Raw genomic sequence first — 10,659 nt, forward strand, 5'->3', positions numbered from 1 at the left:
CACTAGATATCAACAGTCTTTGTTCAAGGTTTCAGGCTTGTTTCTTCCCAAACGAGGAAGAATTTTGAGTTTTGGTACAGGGAGTCAGAGTTGGAAATCAGTCTCTGCGCGTGCGACGAAGAGGACGCGCACTTGCTAATTTTACTTTTCAATTGAACATACTTCTTTTCGTATGAAATATTATAGTTTAATTACATTTTAGGGTACCTGAGGATTAGATAGAAACATATTTTGACTTGTTTGCCAATTTGTACCGACGTTTCATTCGAGGCTACAGCACCCTGGCGGCCCCCTTCTTGGCACTCACCTCTCCCAAGGTACCGTTCACATGGTCCCCAGTGGTTGACAGAGCCTTTGTGTACCTGAAGCGTGGGTTTACTACGGCCCCCATCCTCGTCCATCTAGATCCGTCCCGTCAGTTTGTGGTTGAGGTCGATGCTTCTGACGTTGGAGTGGGGGCTATCCTGTCCCAGTGATCCGTCCAGGACCAAAAGCTCCATCCCTGTGACTTCCTGTCCCATCGTCTCAACTCTGCAGAAAGAAACTACGGCGTGGGTAACTCCTGGCGGTCAAGATGGTACTGGAGGAGTGGAGACACTGGCAGGAGGGAGCAGAACATCCGTTTTTGGTTTGGACCGACCACAAGAATTTGGAATATCTTTGCACAGCCAAGCACCTTAACTCCAGGCAGGCCCGGTGGGCTCTGTTATTCACCAGGTTCGCGATAGGTTCACCATTTCCTATCGCCCAAGGTCCAAGAATGTTAAACCTGACACCCTCTCACGCCTGTACAGTCCTGCTGCCACATCCTCTGACTCCGAGACCATCCTCCCTACCTCATGCCATGCGGCTGCTGTGCGCTGGGGTATTAAGATCCTGGTCCGCAAGGCACAACGTTCCCAGCCTGCCACTGGAGGGGGCCCGGCTAACCGGTTGTTCGTTCCATCCTGGAATGGGCTCATTCCTCCAGGCTCACCTGTCATCTGGGTTCCCGTCAAACATTTCTAGTGGCCCACAATGGTTCCTGACACATCTGCCTTCATCGCCGCATGCACCGGTTGTGCTCAGAATAAGACTCTGTGGCAAGTCCCTTCCGGCCTCTTTCAGCCACTACCTGTCCCTCATCGTCCCTGGTCCCATATCTCCCTGGACTTTGTCACTGGGCTCCCTCCGTCTGATTGCAACACCGTCATTCTGATGGTAGTGGATCGGTTTTTCCAAGGCCACCCATTTCATCCCTCTCCCCAAATTACCCTCTGCCAAAGAGACGGCCCAGCTCATGGTGCAGCACGTCTTCAGGATCCACGGACTCCCGGTGGACATTGTCTCCGACCGGGGTCCCCAGTTCTCGTCTCAGTTCTGGAAGGCTTTCTGCACCCTTACTGGGTCGTCGGCCAGGATTCCATCCCCAATCCAACGGCCAGTCGGAGCGGGCAAACCAAGACCTGGAAACAACCTTAAGATATCTCGTCTCAAACAACCCCACTACCTGGAGCCGACAACTGGTTTGCGTGGAGTATGCCCGGAACACTCTTCCCTGTTCAGCCACGGGACTCTACCCTTTCGCGTGCTCCATGGGGTATCAGCCTCCGCTCTTCCCAGAACAAGAGCAGGAAGTCAATATACCCTCGGTCCAGATGTTCGTCCGCCGCTGTCGGCGTACCTGGAGAAGAGCCCGGGCAGCACTTCTCAAGACCAACTCCAGGTATCGTGGACAAGCGGATTGCCGCCGGACTCCAGCTCTTTGCTATCGCATTGGCAGAGGGTATGGCTATCCACATGGGACCTGGCCCTTCGGGTGGAGTCATGCAAACGTTCCACCCATTTCATTGGCCCTTTCCCTATCTCTAGAGTCCTTAGTTCCATTGCTGTTCGTCTTTTGTTACCCCGTACGCTCCGTATTCACCCTACGTTCCATGTGTCTAGGATTAAGCCTGTGTCTCACAGCCCTTTGTCTTTTGTTTCCAGGCCCACCCCTCCGGCCCGTGTCATCGGTGGCCATCCGGCGTACATGGTGAGATGCTGTCACACCCTGATCTGTTTCACCTGTCCTTGTGCTTGTCTCCACCCCCTCCAGGTGTCACCCATCTTACCCATTATCCCCTGGGTATTTAAACCTGTGTTTTCTGTCTGTCTGTGCCAGTTCGTCTTGTATGTTTGAAGTCAACCAGCGTGTTATTCCCATGTTCCTACCTTTTATATTTTCTTTTGCTAGTCCTCCCGGTTTTGACCCTTGCCTGTTTTCTGGACTCTGTACCTGCCTGCTTGACCATTCTGCCTTCCCTGACCTCGAGCCTGCCTGCCACACTGTACCTCCTGGACTCTGAACTGGTTTTGACCTTTTGCCTGTCCATGACCATTCTCTTGCCTACCCCTTTTGGATTATTAATAAATATCAAAGACTCAAACCATCTGCCTCCCCTGTTTGCATCTGGGTCTCGCCTTGTGCCCTTATACAGGAAGGGAAATGTAGCAAAAAAGACAATAAAGTAGGGCGATAGATCCCTGTTTTGGATGTGGGGCCATTGGTCATTGGAAGAATGAGTAGTAATGGAGCCCACTGCACCCGTTGCATTCAGAGGGAATGCATTTTGTACAAAAGAACCAGCAGCCAACACTCTTGAAAGCAGCGGGGCAGGCAACTCTCACATAGCGGCGTATGGCCTTGGTTCAATCGATTGAAACTTTCATCTCTATGAACCTCTATGTGAAGGGAGACGTAGGAGGCCATGTCTCACACAACTTTTGAATAGATGCCTGGGATCAAATATCACTGACTCCTTACGATGAGAAATAGGCTTAAGTTACGACAGGGAAAGTGTTACATTTAACAAGGTAACAGGGGCAGCATCGAAAGCGATACGATTACTACCTGTCTTTAAACATGGACCAGTAACAATACCCAGATAATTTTACATGGGAGTAAGTGGAGACAATTTTGGGGTTGGGGAATCTTTGCAAAATGACAGGGGAATGGATTCTAATGGGTAATACTTTGAAAGTACTAGTCCAAATACTCCTTGCAAACTCAGAAAACCTTGGGGTGTTTTAATCTTGTGAGACATTTTATTTAGTTTATTATGAAATAAAATTCTTATCTATGTTGTCTTATTCTGAAATAGATTTATAGAATGGACAAAGGGGAGGAGGGGTCACGAGGAATTCGATTGGAGTTAATATTGTGAGTAATTGTTAGAGTTTTAAAGAAGCGACAGCATTGGGGTTACCAAACCTAAAATGACCTTTTAAAATGTTTGTTCATGAACATGAAGGGCCTAGTGGAAATGGAAAATCATGGGGAAAAGAGAGACCGGTTATATACAGGAGTAAATCTTTAGACTAGGCGGCGAGATAAATGTTGCCATGTCTAAATAAGCATTCATAAACGTCGGGGTGGATTAAAACAAAAGATGAATGATTGGAGGGAGGACAGTGGACTTATCATTATCATGTTAGGTTTGTTTTTAAAACTTTTGGTTTGATGATTAAGATGTAGCATAGTTAATGCTAACGAAAAATGTACACTTTCTCTTCCAGGAGAGGATGGGGTGTTGTTATCTCTCTTTGACAAGTTTCCAGAGACTGCTGTCTTGGGAGAGCAGTTAGTGAAATTCTGCAGTTTTATAAGTATAAAGGTATCCAGATTCAGCCGTAAAGAGAGCTCCCAGATAAGTAAGGTCTGGCCATGTGTGTTTTTGAACTACAGTTTACGACACACACACCAGCATGCACACATAGCTCACCAGTTATGAATATAGGTTAGTACTGTGTTTGATTTATTGTGTGGGGTCTTTTTAGTTTGGTTTTAAACTGGGTTAATACTTACAAATTACTCAGAGGAGTCGAATAATGGAACACCCAATACTAGCCACAGTAGGGATTGTAATAATGATAAAAAATAGATAGAAAAGCAATGAAATAAAATAATTGTTAAATAAAGTACAACTACACTGTACCTTTCAAGATAGGGAATGTTGTAAAATAATTAGTATTGAATTTTCCATTTATAGTATTTTATAAATGGATAAGACGGCATTAGAAGAAAGGATACCTAGCGAAATAACACATCTTCAAATATAGCTAATTGGAACACAAAAGTACTCAATCAACATGGTGGAAATAAAAATACAGCAAACAGAAGACATTTACATTTACATTTAAGTCATTTAGCAGACGCTCTTATCCAGAGCGACTTACAAATTGGTGCATTCACCTTATGATATCCAGTGGGACAACCACTTTACAATAGTACATCTATATCTTTTTTTTGGGGGGGGGGGGGGGGGGGTTAGAAGGATTACTTTATCCTATCCTAGGTATTCCTTAAAGAGGTGGGGTTTCAGGTGTCTCCGGAAGGTGGTGATTGACTCCGCTGTCCTGGCGTCGTGAGGGAGCTTGTTCCAGAGCCAGAGCAGCGAACAGTTTTGACTGGGCTGAGCGGGAACTGTGCTTCCTCAGAGGTAGGGGGCCAGCAAGCCAGAGGTGGATGAACACAGTGCCCTTGTTTGGGTGTAGGGCCTGATCAGAGCCTGAAGGTACGGAGGTGCCGTTCCCCTCACAGCTCCGTAGGCAAGCACCATGGTCTTGTAGCGGATGCGAGCTTCAACTGGAAGCCAGTGGAGAGAGCGGAGGAGCGGGGTGACGTGAGAGAACTTGGGAAGGTTGAACACCAGACGGGCTGCGGCGTTCTGGATGAGTTGTAGGGGTTTAATGGCACAGGCAGGGAGCCCAGCCAACAGCGAGTTGCAGTAATCCAGACGGGAGATGACAAATGCCTGGATTAGGACCTGCGCCGCTTCCTGTGTGAGGCAGGGTCGTACTCTGCGAATGTTGTAGAGCATGAACCTACAGGATCGGGTCACCGCCTTGATGTTAGTGGAGAACGACAGGGTGTTGTCCAGGGTCACGGTTCTTAGCACTCTGGGAGGAGGACACAATGGAGTTGTCAACCGTGATGGCGAGATCATGGAACGGGCAGTCCTTCCCCGGGAGGAAGAGCAGCTCCGTCTTGCCGAGGTTCAGCTTGAGGTGGTGATCCGTCATCCACACTGATATGTCTGCCAGACATGCAGAGATGCGATTCGCCACCTGGTTATCAGAAGGGGAAAGGAGAAGATTCATTGTGTGTCGTCTGCATAGCAATGATAGGAGAGGCCATGTGAGGATATGACAGAGCCAAGTGACTTGGTGTATAGCGAGAATAGGAGAGGGCTTAGAACACAGCCCTGGGGGACACCAGTGGTGAGAGCACGTGGTGCGGAGACAGATTCTCGCCACGCCACCTGGTAGAAGCGACCTGTCAGGTAGGACGCAATCCAAGCGTGGGCCGCGCCGGAGATGCCCAACTCGGAGAGGGTGGAGAGGAGGATCTGAAGACATAGAAGGCACAGTATGTGGGTATATGTGGATGTATTGTGATGGAAGATGTGGTGTGTGTTTTTGGTGTTTGGAAAAGTGTGGTGTTAATAACCTCTTACATCTAGACGTTCCGCTAGCGGAACACCTGCTCCAATATCCAATGATGGGCGTGGCGCGAAATACAAACTCCTCGAAAATCCGAAAACTTCCATTTTTCAAACATATGACTATTTTACAGCATTTTAAAGACAAGACTCTCGTTAATCTAACCACACTGTCCGATTTCAAAAAGGCTTTACAGCGAAAGCAAAACATTACATTATGTCAGCAGAGTACCCAGCCAGAAATAATCAGACACCCATTTTTCAAGCTAGCATATAATGTCACAAAAAACAAAACTACAGCTAAATGCAGCACTAACCTTTGATGATCTTCATCAGATGACAACCCTAGGACATTATGTTATACAATGCATGGATGTTTTGTTCAATCAAGTTCATATTTATATCAAAAAACAGCTTTTTTACATTAGCATGTGACGTTCAGAACTAGCATACCCCCCGCAAACATCCGGTGAATTTACTAAATTACTCACAATAAACGTTCACAAAAAACATAACAATTATTTTAAGAATTATAGATACAGAACTCCTCTATGCACTCGATATGTCCGATTTTAAAATAGCTTTTCGGTGAAAGCACATTTTGCAATATTCTCAGTAGATAGCCCAGCCATCACGGCTAGCCATTTAGACACCGACCAAGTTTAGCCCTGACCAAACTCCGATTTACTATTACAAAAGTTTGATTACCTTTGTTGTCTTCGTCAGAATGCACTCCCAGGACTGCTACTTCAATAACAAATGTTGGTTTGGTCCAAAATAATCCATCGTTATATCCAAATAGCGGCGTTTTGTTCGTGCGTTCTAGACACTATCCGAAGTGTAAATAAGGGTCACGAGCATGGCGCAATTCGTGACAAAAGATTTCTAAATATTCCATTACCGTACTTCGAAGCATGTCAACCGCTGTTTAAAATCAATTTTTATGCAATTTTTCTCGTAAAAAAGCGATAATATTCCGACCGGGAATCTGCGTTTAGGTAAACAGAGGAAAGAAAACAAAGCATTCTGTCGACACGGGCACGCGCCTGAGTCTCACAGTACTGTAACCAGCCACTACCAAAACGCGCTACTTTGTTTCAACCAGAGCCTGCAAAGCCACGATTCAGCTTTTTGCCGCCTTCTGAGAGCCCGTGGGAGCCGTAGGAAGTGTCACGTAACAGCAGAGATCCTCTGTAATGGATAGAGATGGCAAAGAAGGCCAAGAAATGGTCTTGCCATCTCTATCCATTACAGAGGATCTCTGCTGTACAGAATCTTCAGGTTTTGGCCTGCCAAATGAGTTCTGTTATACTCACAGACACCATTCAAACAGTTTTAGAAACTTTGGAGTGTTTTCTATCCAAAGCTAATAATTATATGCATATTCTAGTTTCTGGGCAGGAGTAATAATCAGATTAAATGGGGTACGTTTTTTTATCCGGCTGTGAAAATACTGCCCCCTATCCATAACAGGTTAAGTGAGTGAGAAAGGAAATGGTTGCATATCCCGGAACCAATGTGTGTCTGTGAGCAGGGGTTGTGAAAGAGAGCTTTCAATTTTGTGTAGATGAGTGATATATATATTTTAAAATAAATTATACATCTAATTTATTTATTTATTTATTGTCCTATCATAATGGAACTACATTTTACAATAAATTATACATCTAATTTATTTTATTGTCCTATCATGATGGAACGGTCCACAACCCTATACACCCACCTGAACGACCCATACACGAAGAGAAGTCCCTATCTGTTTTATGGGCCTGCTGTAAGCTGCCTATATGCAGCCAAAACAGAAAGATAAATTCGGTCAGAGACCTACCAGAGCAACACTGCCCCCTCAAGATTCTGAGCCTGCCTGGCAGGGTTGGTCCTTCAAAGCCAGAGCCCCCTGATGGAAGAGCACAATATACAAGGAAATTCTCAAAGCTACTAATGAGAACCTTAACGACCTTGTACCTAGCCTTTAGAAAAGGACTTTGATTAAGTATAACTAGAATTTATATATAAATGCCTGGACTATTTTCATTTTGGAGAATCTCTTACACAATGGGTGAAAATTAGGGATGCACAATATATCGGTGAACATATCGAATATTTTAACGCCGATGTGCAAAAAGCTGATGTGCATATCTATATAACGTAGGTATATGCCGTAATGACGCCATGTAATATTTTGCGCTACACGTGCAACACAGCATTCATAACCTTGCCCACAATGTCTGCTGTGTGGATCGAGCAGTCAACAAGGCGTGCAGTCAATTGAAAGAGTAATAACATTTCAGCGAGACAACTCAAAAGGCGAAATCCATTAAAGGCAAGATAATGGAATTCATTGCCCTTACCGATCAACTGTTCTCTGTCATGGGTGATGTTGGCTTTCGCCGACTGGTCGAGCACCGGTACACACTACCAAGTGCGCTATTTTTCAGATGTTGCCCTACGGGAGTTACACAGTAATAGCATCACTGCTATAAGCTTCAAGACATACATACTCTTTGCGTGTCAAAAAATATACAGTAGCACTGTCAAAGCTGTACAAAAAGTCTGTAAACAAGCAAACACCGGCCACGAACGATGTGTTTACAATACTGCTTTGGTAATAAAGCATAATTTGTTCGACCGCAACTTCTAGGGTAGCTAGATTTAGCTTGGTACCTAGCTAGCACCCTAACAACCAGCCTGAAAACAATGACCAGTAGAAACTGAAGTCATTTTCATTACTCTTAGCAATTATTTAGGAATCCTTGTGAGTAAGTATTAGCTAGGTTGCCACTTGTTGTTCGCCTATTGAAATTGAACTAAAGTGAAAATAAATAGCTAGACAGCTACTTAACCCTGTTGCCCAAAGCTAACTTTATAAGTAGCCAGCTAGCTTCATCTGGCTAGTGAAGCTCGACCGGACTTGGTTATATGTTGTGAAGCTAGCCACAATAAGGAATAGAGGAATTTGCGGTTTGTCTTCAAAATAAAAGTATGTAATTGACAGTGATGGAAATTAATAGAAATAGTAGAATGATGCCATACTTTTATTTTGAAAGCTAACCGCAAAGTCCACTATTGTGGCTAATTCTTATTGTGGCTAGCTTTACATAGATGGGTCCGAACACCATTAATCAAATAAAAACGGTCTTATAAATTAGAGTTATTTTAGATGACACCTAGCTATATAGATAGCTAGCTAACTATAGCTACTGAAACAGATTATGTCATTTTGCTATATTTTTGGGGAAGAACATTGTTTGCATTCATGAGCAAGCTAGATTTTTTTATGACCAGCACTGTAGGTGCGCGAGACAACTTTACCAGCATCGATGAATCATTGTGACATGAAATTGTCATAAAGTTCGTCGTCTGAGGAGGAGAAATCATCGGACCAATATGCAGCGGTTAAGGTGATCATCTTCTTTTTATTTAGAAGGAAAAAACAACAAAACAAACAACGAAAAACAGTCCCGTAAGGTGCTCAGACTATACAAGGAACAACTACCCACAAAACCCATGAAGAAAAACCCCTACTTAAATATGATCTCTAATCAGAGGCAACGAGGATCAGCTGCCTCCAATTAGAGATCAACCCAAACATACACAACATAGAAATAGAAGAACTAGAAAGGAAAACATAGAAATAGATAACATAGATCAAACCCAAAATCCCAAAACACACAAAACAAACACCCCCCTGCCACGCCCTGACCATACTATAATTGTCACAGTATCCACAGAAGGTGGCGCCCCTCCTCGGTCGGGCGGCGCTCGGCGGTCGTCGTCGCCGGCCTACTAGCTGCCACCGATCTATGTTTCTGTGTCTTTTGGTTTTGTCTGTCTGATCCGCACCTGTTTCTTGTCTGTCATTAGTTAGGTTATTTAGTGTGTCTTTTCAGTTCAGGATTACGTGCGGGATTGTTTTATGTCAACTCTGGACAGTTGTTAGTGAGTGCTGCTCTCTTTGTTTTATATATTTACCGGGCTGCGCCCCGTGCGTCTTTTGTTTTGGGAACGTGTTTTCCCTAGTTGAGTTTATGTGCGCCCTGTGCCTTTCGGCTTCTTGTGTTGTTCCCGGATTTCCTATTAAAAACCACTATCACTCCGGACCTCTGTCTCCTGCACCTGACTCTGCCTCTCTACTGATCCTGGTATCGTGACAATAATAACAAAATAACCTCTTTACTGGTCAGGACGTGACAGAAATACAAGTGATTGTGTAATCAATGTGTAATAAAGACATATAGAAATTACGAACGCGTTAAATTGTAATGTGACGTGCAGTCATATTCACATCCTGATTGGTCAACAAGCTTATTAGTGTTATCTACTGGTCATTGTTTTCTTTTTTGACACGCAAAGACCCAAACGGCGTTCCATAGCAAAGACCCAATCCAGATCCATAGAAATCCTGGTTGAGAATGAAATGACTGAACAAATTAACAACAAAGCAGCACAACAAGTAAGTTAAATAATTAGGTTTTAATGATGTTTTACTGGTAATGGGGACATACATAAATGCCAACAAAATTACTTTTTGGTTTTAGTGTGTGTGTGTGTGTGTGTGTGTGTGTGTGTGTGTGTGTGTGTGTGTGTGTGTGTGCGTGTGTGTGTGTGTGTAACCTTTATTTAACTAGGCAAGTCAGTTAAGAACAAATTCTTATTTACAATGATGGCCTACCCCGGCCAAACCCGGACGATGCTGGGCCAATTGTGCGCCGCCCTATGGGACTCCCAAACACTGCCAGATGTGATACAGCCTGGATCGAACCAGGGACTGTAGTAACGCCTCTTGCACTGAGATGCCGTACCTTAGACCACTGCATCCGTTTTTCTTGTCTTATTTGTTGTTTGTTTCACCATAAAAAATATTTTGCATCTTCAAAGTGGTAGGCATGTTGTGTAAATCAAATGATACAAACCCCCCAAAAATCTATTTTAATTACAGGTTGTAAGGCAACAAAATAGGAACAATGCCGGGGGTGAATACTTTCGCAAGCCACTGTATAGTGTATAGCTTTCGCAAGCCACACATGCAGTTAACTAAAATATATGGAAATGTATGCTCTATGCAAAATTACAGTCAACTGACTGCAGCATTACTGCAAAAAATGGAGAAGGCAGGTGGAATGGGGAGAAGGTATGGAGCTTGTTTGTCTGCCCTTCATTAAAGACCAACATTGGCATAAATAGACAATATACCAGT

The sequence above is a fragment of the Salmo salar genome, chromosome 03 (assembly GCF_965601325.2).
Source record: "Salmo salar chromosome 03, fSalSal1, whole genome shotgun sequence".
Classification (NCBI taxonomy): Eukaryota; Metazoa; Chordata; class Actinopteri; order Salmoniformes; family Salmonidae; genus Salmo; species Salmo salar.